This window comes from Camelus ferus, chromosome 20 (assembly GCF_009834535.1).
Source record: "Camelus ferus isolate YT-003-E chromosome 20, BCGSAC_Cfer_1.0, whole genome shotgun sequence".
Lineage (NCBI taxonomy): Eukaryota > Metazoa > Chordata > Mammalia > Artiodactyla > Camelidae > Camelus > Camelus ferus.
In genome coordinates, this window is record NC_045715.1 from 11,310,986 (window position 1) to 11,328,498 (window position 17,513).

Here is a 17,513-nt window from a genome sequence, read left to right on the forward strand (position 1 = left end):
CCTTTTTAATTTCCAGAAAATAAGACATTTCTGTGTAGGTCAGGCCACCAAGCAGGAGTTCAGAAAAGGACGGTTTTAGCCTTAGTTCTTCCCCTCACTCCTAATTTAATGGTAGCCAACACATTTCGATTCTCTGGAAAACAGAATCTGTTTGTACACTGAGTTCAAGAATCTTGATGTTTTGCTCAGAAATGTTAGGACGACTGATGAGTTAATGCCAGTAAATCACTTTGCAATTCCCTGGTCAAAGACGCGAGACCACGATTACTTGTTTTAGTGGAGTCTAAGTGATGAACTTGGTCTAGCAGGTCTAAGTAGGATACAAAACTTGGAGGTAAGAGAAATAAAAATTTTGCAGGTCTTACTTTTACCTAATTCCCTGCTATGCTAAGAAAGTAAAGGGCATGTCCATGATTATTGATAACATCACTCAATATCATGTAATAAACTGATACAGCTAAAAATAAACACAAGGAGGGATGGACAGGCAAATGGCCAGCTAGAAACCAAACCCATATACTCCTACCAAGTTATATATTAAGGCTGCTTCTTTAGAACCCTCTTTTCCTTACCCAGCTTACCACTGCAGAAACAGATAGTCATGCTTTGAGACTCAGAATGTAATGGAATTTCTGAATCAAACCTATGAGATTTTTGGTTAAGAATGTGATAGATGTTTGTCCAATTTTTGAAGTAAGACAAATCTTAAGTTTAATATTTTTGCTATTCTTTCCTCTGCTGCCTAAAGTGATTTTAAAAAGTGTTCCTAAATATTGTACTTAGAAATTCTCTGAACTATAGAAGGTACTTGAAATTAATGAATAAATAAATGGATGCACAGATGGGTGAGAGGAATTACCCAATCGTAGCTCTGCAAAGTCAGAAGGAACCTTGAAAGGTTTCTCATCCCTTTAGGAAAGACTGAACTTCAAGGATGCAGGACAAGTATCTTTCTTAACGAATATTTACGAGAAATGGGCTCAATCACAATTTTAGTGTTGAAGGACTTTTACTGTATGGAAGCTTTTCCTTAAGTCTCTAAAGCCAAGTTTATAATATACCGTGTATGCCTGAATACAAGGTAAGGTTTTTCCCAAATGTTTCTCCTCAGAAAAGACTGAGTTCCCTTACTTCGTGAGTCCACAGAAAGCTTCTCATACCATTTGTTGGTCTCTTAAATACTTTATTTTAAACAACAAAGTACTCTTTATGGAAAATATGTTCTCTTGAAACCACCCCCATCAAAGCTAGTTTTGCATACTTACAAAAGTCACCTAACAAAATCCACTGTGTTTGCTTTTTTTTTCTTTTTTCTCTTTTCAAGGAAGGAAACAGATTTAGCTAGTAATTATTCTTGCGAGTATGACTTTGCAGTTGCAAACATTGGGTGTCATTATAAATCAAAAAAGCATTTTAAAGATTGCTTTCTAAAGCAACGCAGTAAGTAGTTAAGTTGTATAGTTCATGAACACTCATTGAAAAAAAGAGGAAAAAAATCTCTCAATTTTGTTTAGTACCTGTATGTTATAGTGGTGGTTCCCAATATATTATGTCTCCCTGAATCCATGTTCACATTAACTGTGAGCTTGGCGCTGTGATTTCTTTTGGCCAGGAAGGTATTTAAAATGTAATCAATAGATAACAGGGATGGGTGCCTGTGGCTTAGGATAAAGTTCCTGGTGAGAGCATCACACACAGATTCAAAATATATTGTATCTCAAGCGACACTGAGGTCAAGATAATGTGCTCTGGGAAAACTATATTAGATGACTTATAAAGTGGTTCAAAAGATGATGAAGATGCTCGTACTGTAGATAAAAGTTGTAAATTCTCTCACAAAACATTACAGTAGAAAAAAAGGAACATTTTTAAGTGAATCTAACGATGACTTCAAAAAGGTTTGTGAGGCTAAATAGTTCAAGTACAAATCTGATGCTTTTAACTAAATCTCTTAAAATGTTTACAGTCAAATTGGAAAAAACAAACAAACATTGGAAGGATGGAAGATAGCTTAAATTTGAACTTACATGATATATCTCAGACCCAAACCTCTTCTTGGTCTGTAGACCTGAAATATCCACTAAAGAGAATGTCCCACCACGCACAGCCCTTAAGACAGCTACCATCAAAAACACAGAAAATCACAAGCACTAGCAAGGATGTAGGGAAACGAGAACCCTTCTGCACTGCTAGTGGAATGTAAAATGGTGCAGCTCTTGTAGAAAACTATATGGTGGTTCCTCAAAAAAATTAAAAATAGAAATACCATATTATCCAGCAATTCCACTGCTGGGATTTCAAAGAATTGAAAGCAGGAACTTAAACAGCTATTTGTATACCCACGTTCATAGCAGCATTATTCACAAAACCCAAAAAAGTGGAAGCAACTCAAGTGTGAACAAAATGTGGCCTATAGGTGCAAGGGAATATTATTCAGCCTTAAAAAGGAAGGAACTCTGACATATGCTACAATGTGGATGAACCTTAGGAAAATTGGGCTAAGTGAAGTAACTGTTTGTCCTTCTGTGACCAACTTATGTGAGGTCTCCAGGGTCCACTTCTCTGAGGTATTTAGAGTAGTCAACTTCACAGAGACAGAAAGCAGAACACTGCTTGCCAGGGGCTCAGGGAGGAGGAATGGGAAGTTACTGTTTGATGAATGTGGAGGGTCAGTTTTGCAAGATGAAGAGAGTTCTGGAGATTGGTTGCACAACATGTATGTACTTAACACTACTGAACTGTACATCTAAAAATGATTAAGATGCCAAATTTTATGAGTCTTTTAGGACAATTTTTTTTTAAATAAAAAAGAATGTTTCACATACACCTTAAACTCAACATTTCCAAAACTCTGTTCTGCGCCTGTCCTCCCCATCTCCATGAAGGACACACTCATTTCCTCGGTTTCTCAAGCCAGAAATCGGGGAATGATCCTGGTAACTGCCTCCCTATTCCTTCACCCACTTCAGATATCTACACGCTCTGCCCAGCGGACCTTGAGAACATACTGCTTCCTGAACCGTCGACTGCTCTCCGGTGTTGCTGCCACCACTCAAGTCCAAACCACCATCACTTCCTCTCCAGCCAGTTACAAGTTTTCTGCCCCGCTTCCCTGCCTTTCTGACCGTCCTCCAATCCACCCTTATGTGACTTTCCAGGTACTTCAAATTAAATCCGATCTCCTTGTCAAGTCCAAGGCTCTTCACTATCTGCGGTTTGCCAACACTAACTTCATCTCTGCCTCCTCTTCTTCTCACTAGCCCTGGCCTGCAGCCACACGGGTTCGAGGTCAGGTTCTTGGAATGCACCCAGCACTTCTCACCTCAAGGCCTTTGCATGTGCCATTTTCTCTGCCTCTCTGCAGTTTCATGTCTTCTCTTAAGCAAGGCTTTCCCTACCCACCCAAGCCATCGTGGGTCCATCCCTCCCACCTTGTTATTTTTGTCTCATGTCTCTGTTCTTTCCCCCTCATTTCTAATTATATTTCTTTACATGTTATTGTCTGTCTCTTTCAGTCGACTATAAGCTCCTTGAGGGCAAGGGTTTCAATAGTTGGCCTAAGTAATTAAAAAAATTTGTTTTTCTTTCTCTAGATGCTTCAGCTGTAAGGTCAGGTTGTTTGAGATTTTTCTTGTTTCCTCATAATATCAGAGAGAAAAAAGTGTTATGGAAAGAGCAAAGCAGGGTCAGAAGCCTGGGGTGCTATTTTAAATAGAAAGCACAAGGACAGCCTCTCGTAAGTGACCTGGGAGTGTTGTTCATCCAGGTCATCTTCCTGTTCAAACACACTCAACAGCTCATTTTGACTTTCCTATTTATGGCAATTGTGCAACTAGGCTTCTAACCATCCAGGATTAAAACTCCAGCGTCCTTCGGGAAGCCCTCTGATCCTTCTTTCTCCACATCCTATCTCTTCTCTCTTCTCCCTGCTGCTAATTTTAATGTTATCTGTCCTATCAACTTCTTGTCTGGAAGCTGTTGTCACTCTCGACTCCAGTCTATCCTATATGCGTGCCAGATTCATCTCCCCAAACTATAGTTTCAATCAATTTTTGTTTCAAAAATCTCTTGTTGCTGGTGGTTCCTTTTTGCTTTCTGATTTAAGGCTGGTTTTTTCATCCTACACGGCCTGACAGTCCACAGTATCACTTCTATTTACCTTTTCAACTGTATCTCACACTTTCCCCATCACGGGCAAATGGGCTGCTTCTTGTTCCCTGGACATACACTTTGTTTCCCAGAATGTGTATCTGTGACCCAGCTGCCTTTGCCACACCTACCCATTCCTGTTACAGAGAACCCAAACCTCACGTTCAATTTCAAAATCACCTTCTCCATGAAAAAATCTCCATGCCTTCCCAATCAGAAGGGACAACGTCTATCTTCAGTGCCCTGAAGCACACTTTTACTTTGACTGCACGTTTCATCACATTCTGTCTTTTGCCATAATCACTTGTCTACTTTTTCCCAGTCCCTTTTCAGAGCATAAGATTCTAGAGGACACAGTGTCTACATCACCTACCATCTCCTTACTCAACTGCTATTTTGTTTCTTGAAGTCTGGTCCTTGGACAAGCAGCACTGGCACCACCCGGGAGCTTCTTAGAAATTCAAAATCTTGGGCCCTATCGGGTCAGAACCTGAAATTTAACAAGATCCCCAGGTGACCCCTACGCTCTCAATCAAGCTCACACTAGCTGCTCATTTAATACTTGACTGGTTGAACTGGACTAGGAAAATAAAAGTATCAAAAATAAAACATATTTACACAATTCATTCAAAGGTAACTGTGAGTGAATTATGCCTTTATCACATAAAATTATATTAAAATGATAGTTAGCAGAAGGTTAACTCTACCAACCTTCTAAGTGAGGAAAACCAATTTTGCCTTGGTCAGCTGAGATTTTGTAGTTTTATAAAGCTCAGTCTACTTACGGGCAAGAAGCCCGCAGAGGACTTGCCCACTATTATCAATGGTATAATTTTCCTTTAATGCACTGGCTGGCCTTGAGAATATTTACTTCAAAGCTTTAAAGAGTCTTCTGCCACCTCCAGTAGACTTGCAACAGATGTGCTACAGATGTAAGATGGATCCTCATTTGATGTACCAAGAGCCCTACTGTGCTGCTCTGTAACAAAGCTTTTGAGTTCCTCCTACGTGGTAGACAAAGCATAGCAAGGAAATACAGACTTGATGTGACATGAACTCAATTCCTGCAAAGTACGGGTTTCGTTCCCTTGGGGGATGAGAAGAGGTGGCAGTTGGGACTGGTCTCCCTAAAGGGCACCATGCCGGCCACTAGGGGGCATTCACATGGGAACCAAATTGTCCTGATTTCAGTAACTCAGAAAGAAGATACAGCTTGCATGGAATTTACAGGGCAACTGCTTCAGTCTTCCACTCCCCCTCATAAACCCACAGGGAGCAAAACACCTTCGGTGATGTGGAATTATCCTTTATCTCCTCTGTCTTGTAACACGAGAGACAATAAGCGAGTAAGCTGGAGTCTACTGCAGGACTGGGGCTTGACAAAGGGCGTGGCCTGCCCGTTGCTCGATTTCTGTTATTCACATGTCTCCGCCCATTCACTCTTCCTTTCTCCCTCAGAACCATCCCAGCCACACACAAAGCCAGAAATGCCCACCTTCCCTGGACTGCTAACTCATGATCTTAGAAGTTCCAACTGATAATATACCTGCTGCATAAATGTCTTTTGGGGAGCAGGAGATAGAGAAGCAAGGTCAGAGGGGCCTGGAGCAAACAGCATTCACTATGAGAAGAGTCAGAAGTGAAAATAAATGGTCAGTCTCGGGCCCGAGCACTGCCTGTGTGGTCGGCCCACAGCTAGAGGAGCCCCCCAGGCAGCCTGGCTTCCTTCTGCACCTGAGCTTCTACGGGTGGGGCTCTGACCTCGCTCCCTCAGCCCTCATCACGTCCCTCTAATCTTTGTGCAGACTCAAGGGTAGGTTTAATTACAGGACAGGACGCCCTGAGGCAGCCAGGTGTTAGCTGGAGGCAGAACACAGGCGTCCCTCCCCATGGCCTCAGAGAGACTGGGATGCTGTTATCCTCAGAAGTCCTGCCACCCAGGCTGGTACGGAAGGTCTGACCACAGTTTTCATACTTCCTCAGAAAGCACCATTTGCTTGAGTATCTCTAAATACCTCCTGCTGACGACACGCTCTGCTCTGATGCTGTGGACCCAGGGAATGTATGACGATCACAGAACCAGGACACAGCCGGACGTGACAACAGGAGCATCTCAGATCACCTCTCCACTCCACGGAAAGTGGTGCATTTTAAATTAAAAGGGAAGCCACTGCTTTGTTTACTCTTCTCTCAATGAGAAACCTGGACTCCATGGACACCCGTTTTTCAAATACTAAAATTTAGAAGAACAGTATTTAAGTTCTAAACATTGAAAAGGCACTCTTTTAAGACAGAAGCAACTTTCAAATGCAAACCTCCCCCGCCCCAACATGTCAAAAAGCCAAGAGGAACTGGATGGGCTGAGGAAAGTCTAAGGCTGGCCCTGGGACCTGCTTTCTCAGAGTTCTGCCTACAGGTTTTCAGACACCAATAGCAGGAGTCCTGTGACTCAGGGTGAGTGAGAGCCGAAGCCAGGGGCCGCAGCACGAGTGGAATATGCATTAAAACAGTGATGGGAAAAGTGGCTTAGACCCCCTGCCCACGACGGCCACCACCTAACCAGAAACGAACAAGCATCACTTTCTAGGAATTTGTTAGTGGCTGTGGTCACGTGTCCTCCCTGAACTCAGGTTTCCTTTGACCAAATGTTAACATAGCGTCAATGTGGTTGAGAGGCCCCTGGGATTCACCATTGAAATAGAAGGCTTTGTAAGTGACGTACCTGGTCAGCATCTGTTTTCTGTTGTTTGAGTTTTGGGTTTTCTTTTTTTCTTTAAGCACAAGTATATTTCAAAAGTTCAGCCAATGGTTAGGGAGATGTTTGGGGCACTGCGAATCCCCTCTCTGGCAATGGGGCTAATCTCACATATGAGTTTTTCAGTCCCTGAGTTGAGAAGACAGATTAAATACCCAGCAACGTGTTTATCTTCATTAAACAGCAAATGCACTTTCAAACGACATCCGACAGGACAGAGATTACTGTTCACGATAATGGAAAGTGATCAAAAGCCCAAGATGCTCTAGTTAGCTTACTCTGAAGCCTGTTTCTGCTTGAGTTTCTCTGCAAAGCACATCAAAAGAATAGAGCTATCGCGGGAGACTTGAAACGTTTAAAGCCTTCTAGAAACAAGGGAGAAACTACGCTTGAAACCAGACAAGATGGGGAACAAAACAAAGGTGACTTCCACCTTCTCCCCGAAACACAGTGTATCACAATCTATAAATAGCTCAGCCTCTGTTTAAATGTATACTCCTTCCCGACCCCAGGCAAGATCGAGGCTTCCCATCATCTTACTATTTCAAAGAAGTCTTACTTAAGGGGCAATCTAACAAATCGTGGTGGTCTTATGGGTTTGTAAGAGGGCTTGAAATGACGAGGAATGCCAAGTATCTCCCATGCCAGGTAGGGCCCTACTCCTTGCTCAGTTTGGAGAAGGGGTAAAGCTTTCATAGAGAGCAGAAGCCCAGACGTCAATGAATGCAAGCGGGGGAGGGGGGGTCTACCCAAGGGCAGCATCAGAAGGGCCAAGGGCATCTGGGGGAGAGGGACGATGTGCTTGAAGCCCTTCCCCTCTATCACTTTCTGCATCTCTGGCCAGAGGTGCCTGTTTCCCAGATCCACACGGAAAGCGAGGAAGGCAGGTGGTTAGGAGTTTTCTCCCCTGCTAGCATCTTCCCAGCTCCAGCCTATATTCAAGGAAGAGGGACCTGGGGCTGATGGACTCCTGAATCCCAGGGACCCGGCACTCACTCTGGTCCCCGGGAGCTGAGAGTTGAGGTGTGTGAGCTCCACACAATTTAGCCTCCCTCGTCAGACTGTTCTCTGCCACTAGAGACAGGCGCCTATAATAAAAAGTGACACAGCCAGCCCCAGAAAGAAAAATGGGAATGCAATACATTGCTCCTCTCTCCCATCAAACTGCCTGCTTTCTTCTTTTCTCACATCAAAACTGCCACTGTCCTGTCAGACCAAAAAGACAGAGAAAGAAGGCAGTGCTCAGGGGCCTCGTAAAGCCGGAAGAACTGCCAGCTTGCAAAAATTTGACCAACAAAATGTTCGTTACCATGCGGTTCCCAAAGCTGTGGGGAGTTTGTGTCTGATAGTGAGACAAGCCAGCAGGAGAGAGTGACAGTTCTCACGGTGTGGACGGTGAGCCCTCTCTTACCAGGGGCTAGGTGTGGCAACATTTAATTCTACTTTCTCGCCCACACTTAAACCACTTTATCTCCACTAGAGGGCCAGGATGGGGGTGAAATTTCAGCCTGATGACTCTGCGGCTGAGTTAAGAACTGATCCCAAACCTTGGGGAGGCAGGGAAGGAAGAGCTGTGAAAAGGTTGGGGTTAAGACAACATTCAGTTACTCAAAGGGGACTTATCTTGGTCTAAGGCTATTCCCCAATTCTACCCAAGAAGGCTCAACTCACAGAACACTGTTACTACAATCAGCTCAAAAAATATAAAATAGGGCACCCCCAACAGCCTCCTGGGCTCAAAGAATCAGTTATCTCAACTCCTTCCCTTGTTTATGTCCAAGCAATCGTCCTGTTTTGATCAACTCTTTGTCTTGTCGACCACACTGCCCTCTTCATAAGGCTCCCAGTTATCAAAATCTTATCTCCTTCTGCCTGTAATCACCTCCTGACCAGGGCCCCAGGCTCTGGTATCCCACCCGCCCCCATCTCCTGGGCCACGAACACAGCTGTAAAGCTAATCTCATGGAGACATGGTTGGTTACATCATCAGCTTGCTGAACATTCCCCAGTGATTACCAACCCCCGGTTGAGGACCCTGTCCCACAGCACTGCCCTGTCCACACTGAAACAGGGACAGGCAGGGCACTCAGACCCCTCCCGCTCCACCACCCGCACCCCTGCCCCAAACCAGAAACCAACAAGCTCCATCTCCTAGGAATCTGTTAGGAGCTGTCATCACAGGTCCCCCTGGCATTCGGGTTTTTCCTGATCAAATATTACACACGGAGACGTGGTTGAGGGGCCCCATTCTTTGGTCTGACACGTGGTATGCCCCCACCCCACCTGGCTACAGTAACCGCGGTGTATACTTACCGCTCTCCTCCTCACTCTAACTCATTTCCTCCTGTCTGCCATCCCCCGCCCCCAGCAAATCTCACCGTGAGCCCTGCACGCAGCCACTGGTTAACTCAGAACTGACGACTTAATATTTTCCCATTAGGAAAGAATCTCCCCAAACATAATGACAATTATTTACTTTCATTAACTAATACCACTCTGCTGGCACGGGATAACTAGGGATTAAGCGGAGAGCTGCCATAAGACCTGAGGGACTCATCTGGGGACTGACGTCAGCCACGGCCTCAGGATTCTCTGTCAACCGTGCCTAATCACAGGTTGGCCTGGTGACCATTTCTTGCTTATTCGTGTTGATCCCAAAGTTTGTGGCCCTATTTAATAACATAGGCCTGGGCTTCTATAGGATTCCCATTCATCCATTTGTCCATTTATACAATCCTCCTGAGAGGAAGCAGGGAATAACAGCCCTGGAAATAGACTATCTGGGAGACCGTGGGCTGGTCCCTGCCTCTCTCTATGCCCCAGTCTCCTCATCTGTAAAGTGAGAGTTAAGTGTATCTTATAAGGGTGTTGTGAGAATTACACAAGCTAATATACGGAAGGCACTTAGAAAGTTATTTCAAGCACTAAGACAGCAGTACATGGCACGTTGAAAGTACTTTAATGCTAGTACTATTTACTGAGCACCTACTACATGGCAGATGTTAGAGAAACAAGGATGAATAAGGGGTTGCCCAGTTCCAAGTTTACAACCACTTAAGATGGTAAGCATAGCAACAAATGAGTGAATGCAAGTGTTACAGAGCCAGATCCAGAAAGAGGGAGAATACGCAAATGCACACTCACACACAGAGATGCATGCTCACACACATGTGTACAGCTCTTAGCAACTGGTTACAAATGAGCAGGTGCTCCTTCCCCTTGGATGAAGGGAAGCCAGAAAGTTCCACAGAGAATGTGACAGCTGAACTGAGTCATGTGTGTGCGCGCGCGTGTACTTCTAATTCAGTTTTAATACTTGTGAAACAATGTCTTAAAATCTCATTTTCACCTATTTTTAAAATTGAAGTACATTTGATTTACAGTGTGTTTTGTTTCTGGTGTGATTCAGCTAGATAGGTTTTTTCATATTCTTTCTCATCATAGGTTATTACAAGGCATTGAATATAGTTCCCTGTGCTGCCCAGTAGGACCTTGTCGTTTACCTAGTCTGTGTATAGCATGAACTGAACTGAGTCTTATGACATGACTAGGTGTGTGCTAGGCAAGACGGGGCACAGGACATCCAGGCAATTAAGAAGTGTGAGAAGAGGCATAAAACAACATTTATGCACGTACTCATTCAACAAGTACTTATCAAGTGCCTCCTATGCGCCTGTGTCACTTTATGGACTGGGATCCGGCGGTAAATGACACCAATGAGGTTTCTGCTTTCAGTGAGCTAACATTCTAACAGAGGTGGCAAGTGATAATCCAGTGGACAGATACACAAACCCAAGAGCTATGAAGAAAACACAGTGGGTAAGATGGTTAGACGGAGACTGGGAACCAAAGTGTAGACGGTGAGAGCCAGGAGAAAAAGCCAGAGGCAAACCCCACGCCCACCACTCTGTTTTCTGTGGGAAGGATTTTCCCTAAACCCTCCTGGCCTCTAACTCCATTCTTTTTTTCTTCCCAGGGATGTAGGGCGAGTTACCCGGCTGGGAGCTAAAGCTGGCATGGACCACGCCTCTCCTTGGGGGAATGTTAACTCCACTGGGTAGAATTAGATTAATTAATCTATCACTGGGTAGAGTTAAAACATTGAGCACCTAGGGGGCGGGGGGGGTTTGGTCTCTTTTTCCTTCCTTCTTCAGGGCCACAGTGGCCTCGGGACGCAAACCTTCCCTGCAGGTGGGCTGTGCCCAGGCCCAGTCGGGGCGTGAGGAGGTGGGAAGCTCTTGCTGGCTCTCATCCTAAAACACAAACTCTAACTCAGTTAACTGTTATCCGTCACATAGGTACATCCTGGCCTCCATCTGCCTTCTTGTCTTGTTTCTTGGTTGGCTCAGAACTTGAGAAGAGAAGAGTACTCTTTTCAAATAAAAGTTTTATATGATAAAAACCTCCTCTTCCCAAACGGACCTCAAAACTAAATTAGGAACCACTATCATAATCTATCAGACCTGTCACCTTAATGAAAATTCCTTCCAATCTCTTCCTTAGTAGCTCAAAGACATTACTAGGGGTTTGACTGAGAAGTCTGGCCCACAAGGTATAAGGCAAATTCCATAGAAGGAGTGAACCCTGGGGGTGACGAGGAGGAGGACGACTTCAGTGCCACTGAAAACCCTGGGGTACACAGTTCATGGTCGGTAGCCACAAAGAGGAAGACAAGGAAATGCGAAGTCTTTAGATATACTTACCTTGTGATTTCACATCTACATTTTTTTTTAAACCACACCAGTTAAAAGAGTTTCTTGAATTTATCTTTCTCTGAAGAATTTAAAAGAATTTTCAATACATTTACACACTTGCCTCACAGCTTCCTTATGAGATCGGATGAGACCATAGCATTATTATCAAGAAATATTAACGACATGTTACTGTCTACGGGGTTCAGTTCTGAGCATCAGAGAAATTTTTTTTAAAAAAGATAAAGAACAAGATAGATGGCTCCTGACCTCAAAGGTCTTACCCTCTACCTAGAAAGACTCCTCAGGCCCCCAAAGCATGATGTATCAAAAAAGGAAAAACACAAAAACCAATGTCAAATAGATGGCGAAGATTTTTAAGATGTTTCAGGAGTTCAGGGAGACAAAGCATCCGTTGAAATCAAGAGTGATTACAATGGTTTCACAGAGGATTTCAGAGATGAGAAAACATCAGAGACATGTTAAAACCCCAACCACACACCCTGGAGCGACTGCATTTAGAAACAGCACCTCCGGGGGAAGCTCCTCGAAGCCATGCCATGTGCACTGTATTTCTCGGTGCAGCCCCACCATTCCTGCCCCAGGAAGGGCCCCCTCAATGCGTATGGAGCACATTAAATGGGTCCTCTGTTTCCCGAGATCTCACAGAGCCCCATTTCAGTGCCTAATATCCAGCCAGGAGCAGCGGACCGCGATGTGCAGGAAGCGCTCTGCCCACAGTGCCATTCTCACAGGGATGATGAAAAGAACAGACTATCCACCGACTCGGGTCTGCTAGGGCAGGGAGGTTCTGCCAGCCCTGCTGGCACACCCAGGGGCCTGCAGAATTTTACTGCAGACCCTGCCTTCTCCCTCATCAGGTCCCCAGCTGGGTGGGGACAGGAGGCAAGTGTTCACGGCAGAGATCAACAGTAACAATTACGCAGCCCACGCTTTCCAGGAGGGCAAAGGCAGCTCAGGATAAGGTGGAAAATAAAAGGGGGCATCAGGGCTGTGCTCATCCTGCCCAGGATACCCCGGCTGCCACACTCATTTTATTCTTTTCTGGCTGCACAGACATGTTGCTATGGAACCAATACACGCCACTGTTCCTTGGCCTCCAGCAAATAAAATCGCAGCGCTGGCAAGAGCCTTTCCCTAGATTTCCCTTAAAGGGATACCATTGATGGCGAGCACCATTCGACCTTGGAGACAGCAGAGGCATCTTTTCAGGGTCCAGCCGGGCCGCACACCAGGAGGTGGAGCCCAGCGACTCGTGTTTTACAAGGCGCTCACGCGTGCGGCACGTGGACCTGCGCGGTTCCAACCCAAGGCACGGGGTCAGCCTCTGGGCTGCTTTTTAAGTAAGACACACATGGCTCTGGCGTGTGTTTAGTTCCCCACCCCTCAACCGGTAAAAGCAATCAGCTTGTAGTATTTGAGGTAATGATTTGATGCCTCCTGACGGTCGACTTCCAGCTGCTTAAGACCCCGTAGGAGACCCAAGTTACCAAGAGTGGTCGACGTGAGGTCAGGTGGTCCTTGTTTTCTCGCTTTACAGCTTCTTGCCTCACACTCTACCAGTTTATTCACTTAAAAGAGTAGCACGAGGTAGGCATGGACCTTGGCGCATTTCCCCTCCTCCTAAGACTAAAACAGGGCACAGCTGAGGGCCTTATCAACCTGATTCCACAGAGACCCTCAGATTCCCCAGCGCGCAGCAGATCGCAAGGTCCAGCGTTTTAGTGTGCTGTGCTCCGGGGATAAACTTTTCGGGCCTTCCTTGGAGAAGTTGAGGGAATGGAAATCCTCAGGGTCACACTTCTAATGATGCACATTCATGCCTACCGAGTGAGCACTGAGCAGGGGGACTGTCCCTCAGCAATCAGCAACCCACGTTTTAAATTTCATACAGTACGTTGGCAGAAAGCAGACGATCTCTGCTCCCCGATAAGATTTATCAAGTTCCTTATTAGTGACTCCAGGAAGGGCAGAAGGAAGGCTCCATTTGTTAAGATAAAGTGATTAAGTTGACAAGTGGGATAAAATAATGGACCCAGACTCTCAATACCACACTTAGATCAATCCCCAGACGAGATGAAATGTTTTGGAAATATGTGCACTGAGATCATCAGCCTAAATGAACGTTACCCAGAACTGACACAAGCATCTCAGGAGAACCACAGGAAGAACCTCCTGGGACCCCATGTTAGCACATTCTCCATCATACCCCACAACCAGGCTCTCGTGTAAAAAGTATCAATGTTTCTGTGAAGCAGTGTTTCTCTGAGAGTGTCCGTGACCGGGGTCACATTTGTACCGCACTGCAAGAAACCTGTTAAGCGTCACACTGCAGGTGCAGGCAGCCCCGAGGTGGGGGAGGGGGGGCGCCGGCCTGCAGCTGGCCAGCACACACCCGCAGGTGCCCGTGGCTTCTAGCTGCAAAACAGGTGGACCCCGCATCTCAGCACGTGACACGGGGTATTGCAAATGCCGTGGTTTGGGAAAGGTGCAAAGGAAACGAAAAATATGCTGAGATGAGGTCCATCGTGGGAGCGTCCTGGGCACATCCACTCCATTAATCTCTCGTGGCAGTAGCCAAGGGTGATTACTAGAAAGTTAAGCAGCCGGAAGACATCACTCCCGACACTTGCACGGGAGGGGTGCTAGCATTAGCTGACTGGTATAACATCAGGTTGAACCACCTCTAACTGTATCCTCAGAAGGCATTGAGATTCAAAAGGCAGCTCTGTGCGGGGGGGAGGTGGGGGGGTAGGGGATGACCGCCAGAAACTGGGAGTCAAATGCCTCGCTCATAATCTAGGCTCAGACCGGGGGCGGGAAGCGCTTAAGGGGCCTGACTGCCCTGTCTGCACACGGGGGCTTTGCCAGATGAGCAATAAGGTCCCTCTAGTGCTCACACCCTATTATTCTCTGCCGTGGTGTCAAAATAAAACAGTATGTCACATGAACACAACATATGGGGTCTCCCTGCCCAAGGCCGGGTTTCTGTGCGTCAGCTACTGAAAAAAAAAAAAAAAAAAAACAGAGGAAAACCCTCTCTCAGCCACTCTGGGAGCTGAACAAGGTAATAGCAATGGTGGTAACAACTCAGAAGAGAGGAAACGTGTGAACAGCCAAAAGAAATGGCAGAAAAAACACAAGAGAGAAGCACTCAGCTCTGAAGGGAAGAGGAGGTCTGATGAGTGAAAAGAACAGCCTGGTTCCAGGTGGGAGAAAATTTGGAGAGAATGAGCACTTATCAAGCACTTTTTTTGGAGCACCACAATAACTGGATAAGTTGTTGCTGTGAGTAGAAATACACACAGAAGAGTCAAAGGCTCACTCACCCTGTGAGAACAGCAGATTGGTCTCCTCTCCACCCAGAAAACGGACTAATTTCTTTGGAAAACTGTAAGAGAAAAGGTTAAAAATGAAACATTAAACCCCTCCTGTAAGTCAGCACAGGTGTGCAGGCCAGGAGATAAGGAATCCCAGCTCCTGGCCCTTTGGCACCTACTAGGTGCACAGCTAGTGTGTGAAGAGTGTGGACGCACGACTGCTTGGCTGACTACGTGAACTTACAAAACAGAGCCCTGAACAATTACCGTGTAGAAAGTGATTCCTTTATCTGGAGATGAGTGAACCCTACGACAAAGGAGTGTTATCGGCAAAGAAAGAGCCCAGAGACAGCGACAGAAACACCAGCGGCTAATTGGACAGGGGGAATTCTTACACAAAGGTCCTGGAGCGACATCCCACCGTGTGCGGCAGACGGCGAGCAGGAGACAACACCAACCCCCACCACTCGGGGGAGGAGGAGGAGGAGGCTTCCATTTATAGGGGGAATTGGTGTCAGGTGGGCTCAGTTACCAGGGACGACTTAGGCCCCATAATTAAGAGGATTGGATAGTCATGTGAGCCAGGCAGAGCCTGGTCGAGCAGGGGCCATGTAGAGAGAGCAAGAGGACAGCCATCTTGAACACAGGCGTACGCTGTGGTGCCTGGGAAATCATTTTTTAGGTGGATCTTTTAAAATCTCGTGTCTGCACCCCCACAGTGGGGCTAACTGCAGATGTCTTCATAAGTAACCAGAGCGCCCCACTTCTGCACTTTGCACTTCCCCAAAATGGTGTGCCCACAGTTCCATTCATCTCCTCCCGAGTCAGCGACCCCCCGGGGGACCTGTAATGCAGCGCGGGAACATGGGCCTGGCAGAGAGGCCCTGGGGGCCACGTATCAGGCGGACTGAGTAATCCCGTGAGGAAGCCGCGGTGACTGAGATAACGTGTGGGAAAGAACCGAGATGATGTGAATGTTGGAAGAGGAAGCCTGAGAGACAAAGGGAGATAAGGGAGCGACAGCAGCAGACAGTTTAATCTGCATCACATAAGGAACTAACCCCGAGATCCAAGTTTTAAAAAATTTCCAGAGACTGCTTTAAAGGCTCTCTGCAGGTTCAGGAGGGAAGGAGGGAGCTCAAGTCTAGCTCCCGAGGTTGGCAAATTTCACACGACCCCAGAGGGCTGGGGATTAAGTATCCAGCTGAAAGAAAGCCACTGCTTTTCCTCCCTTTTCCGAGAAGGAAAAGAGGGCTGCGGCCACCAGGGCTGTGTGGGGGGTCTCTTCCTCTGAACGTGTCCATTGGAGACACATTGCCAGACTCAAGTTTCTCAGAACCTTCTAGATGCGCCTCACAGTCCCAGAGAGCAGCCCACCGTCAGGCTGTGCTGGGGGCGGCGAAGGCTACTGGGACCACGTGCTTCCTACCCCTGAGAAGGTCATGCTCTAACTGAAAACACTACAGGGTGCGCGCGCGGCCAAAGACGGCCCACGCTGGTAAAATCTCCAAGCACCTTCTTTTTAAAGCAACACTTTATAAACCACTCACATACATTCACCTTTTCATCCTCACGGCAAACCAGAGGTCCACAGCCAGAATCACCAAGACCCCAAACCATGATTTCAGAGGTGGGACCAAGTCTCAGTCTCAGCTCAGCCACCTACCAGCTGTGCCATTCAGGTGACATAAACTCTCAGAACCCTTTCCTCATTTGCATGATGGCGGTAATAGTATCGACTTCACATCATGTTTCAAGTTCTTAGGGCAGTGCTTCGCATGGAGAAGAGACTTAATAAAAAGGAAACGCTTGAGTGCCGTGTGGCAGAACACGTCTACAGATCTGGGGCAACAGGGAGGACACAGGAGAGCTTTTTTTTTTTTTTAATAATTTTATGACTTATCAAAATGCGGGTACTTGTGTTCTCTCTTTCCCCACCCTCCCAAAATTACATCAGAGAAATGAGAACAAAGTAACACCATTTACTGTGAACAATTAGAAAATACAGACGGGATGGGAGGGGACAAATAATACAAATCAGCAAAAGTCCCAGTAATAATCACCGTGAACATTATGGCTCTCTCCTGTATACAGAATAATCAAGTATACAGAATAATCAGACAGACACTTACATAAGTAAAATTACATACAGACAATTTATTCGTAACGTTCTCTGATAGCATTCACATTGTTCTGCAGTCTGATAATAGTTCACTTGTTATATTGTAAACCTCTTAACGCCAATAAATCCATCTCTGTCATAATTGTTAACCAATCCGTGTCCCACAGTTATGAGAAATGACTACACGTGTGGTAGGGTGTGGTCCTTTTGCTTTCCGCACTTTCATCAAGATTGAGAAAGGCTGCTTGTATACAGATCAGAAGTCTCGGGAAGAAAAAACTGTTTGCATTTGAGTGGGTGTAGCTGAGAATACAAACTAGCACATATACCGCAGGGAATAATATCACAAATCACAATACTCAGTTAGTTTCCAACATGGTGAAAGGGGACAGAATTTTAAAGACTAGGGCGAATGGTGGAGAGAGATGCCTATTTCGAGTATGAAATCAGAAACC

The 17,513-nt window shown here is 45.9% G+C and overlaps 1 protein-coding gene across 6 annotated transcripts in view; it reads right to left on the minus strand.

Annotated features, from left to right (window-relative positions):
* Nucleotides 1-17,513, minus strand: part of ATXN1 (ataxin 1) — a 357,282-nt gene that overhangs the window by 152,959 nt on the left and 186,810 nt on the right. For 5 of the 6 annotated variants that reach the window (XM_032462534.1, XM_032462529.1, XM_032462530.1 and 2 more), the window contains one exon: nt 14,946-15,007. The exons of the other annotated variant lie outside the window; for it this stretch is intronic. The gene's annotated coding sequence lies outside the window, so the exon portion shown is untranslated. The remainder of the gene's footprint in view (nt 1-14,945; nt 15,008-17,513) is intronic. 6 annotated transcript variants of the gene reach the window in all.